At 34.8% G+C, this 1,777-nt stretch overlaps 1 long non-coding RNA gene across 1 annotated transcript in view; it reads right to left on the bottom strand.

Moving 5' to 3' along the window:
* Positions 1 to 910: 910 nt before the first annotated feature.
* The window catches only part of LOC108740378, a 5,599-nt gene continuing 4,732 nt past the window's right edge, over positions 911 to 1,777 (bottom strand). The window contains exon 2 of the long non-coding RNA XR_001938325.1: positions 911 to 1,080. This is a non-coding gene — a long non-coding RNA (uncharacterized LOC108740378). The remainder of the gene's footprint in view (positions 1,081 to 1,777) is intronic.

Raw genomic sequence — 1,777 nt, 5'->3', positions numbered from 1 at the left:
AATTCCTCCCTTGGTCTGCCAACAGTTATTAAACATATATTAATAAATAATTTAATAATATAATAATAGTATTAGCCTACCTTATTGTATAATTGGAGAAAATACAAAATGACAGGAAATTATCAAAGGGTGAATGAAGACGGCAAGTTGCATTACCACCCTTCTTCGTGATCTTGGATTAGACTCTCGACCCCTCCCTATTATAATTGATTTTGCTATTTAAACGGTTGTCAATTGACCTACTCATGTACTATAATATATAAATAAGTACTATACGTGTTAGCTTGCTGCTTTAAATAAATAATTTAGATGTATTACGTGACAGAAATAGCTTGGCTGCTGGAACGTTTACGCCACCGATGCGCGACAGAGACAGCTGATATTTTAGTGAGGGAAGTTTGTTTGGTTGTCATAATTTCGTGAAAACATGACGGTGTATACAAACTTGTCTCTTATCAGAATACAACATTAAATCCGAAACTTTAACGATAGGTATAATTAATAATGTTTCTCACCTAATTTTGGATTATTTATTTACATTACATTACATTTATTGTGTATTATTAGTTTTCGTGTAAATATTACTGGTACAATTAAGACACTCTAAGGTAAGTTCACTTGTACAATACGAGCCCGATTTAAGCACAAATACCATGTTACAAACTACATCTCCTTCCTTCAAATGCTCTTTCTCTCTATCTTTTGCACGTTCTCTTAAAATATCAGGAACTAAACTTTTTCCGTACCAACTTTGTACCAGTGTCCTAACTAAGAATATATGGATACTATGTAAAATTCCTCCACCGCGGAAAAAATTGCGTCCATGCGATTTCGTTACCTGTTTTATATTTCTACAAGTTTCTAAAAGTTTTTACAATTTTACAGTCAAAAGACAAAACAACACTAGTACCGAGCACAAATTGTTTTTCCCCTTTGCTATAAAGCTTTCGATTCTTCTTTTTCCAAAATTTCTTCATTGTCTTTTATTGACCACCAGTTAGGAGAACTACCACATCCATCTCGATTTGCAGAAAATACCATGACCCAAACCATATTGTTTAGCAGTTGGACATTTATTTGCTGCAAAATGAAATAACCATACTATTGTGACCTCGTTAAACAAATTTTCGGAACATGAGCACTAGGCAAATCATTCTTTCGAATATAGCACTTACTACCCTTCTTCCGAATAGACCCTCACTGGCCTCAATATCACTTCTGGTACTCGTAGACTGATACAATTTGATAACCTCATATCTTATTTACTTATTCGTTTTTTTTTAAGTATAAATAGTTCATTATTTTGTGGCTAATTACGTCATATAATCCAAAATTAATATCAGCGATTTATATTCCAAAAAATTGTACGTGTCAACTCCGACGCGTGACTGGAGTTTACTTCTTAAAAACGATTATCATAAAATATATATAATAGGCAAAAGGAGTAAATGAATTCATATATTCATATATTTATTCATATTAATTTGATAAAATATATTACCGAGCCGACGGGACTTGAACCTTGACGAAACTCTTGTACAAACTAGAGTGGGTGGATTGGCTTGCGAGTTTCGATGATTTAGGGAGCCGGACCATAGGTTCAACCACAATGGAGGGGTTCTTAAAGAGAAACCAGGCTAAGACAAGTCCTTGAAAGAGGGCAGCAGCTCTTTCAGTACTCAGGGTGGCAGAGATCACGAGGATCGGTATGGCATTCTGATGCACAATACTGCGATGTGGAAGGCAACGGGAAACCACCACATTATGATCCCGAGTA

This window comes from Agrilus planipennis, unplaced genomic scaffold, assembly GCF_000699045.2.
Source record: "Agrilus planipennis isolate EAB-ADULT unplaced genomic scaffold, Apla_2.0 scaffold75, whole genome shotgun sequence".
Classification (NCBI taxonomy): domain Eukaryota; kingdom Metazoa; phylum Arthropoda; class Insecta; order Coleoptera; family Buprestidae; genus Agrilus; species Agrilus planipennis.
Note: the sequence above shows the minus strand (reverse complement) of the source record. Positions and strands in the feature narration are given on the sequence as shown.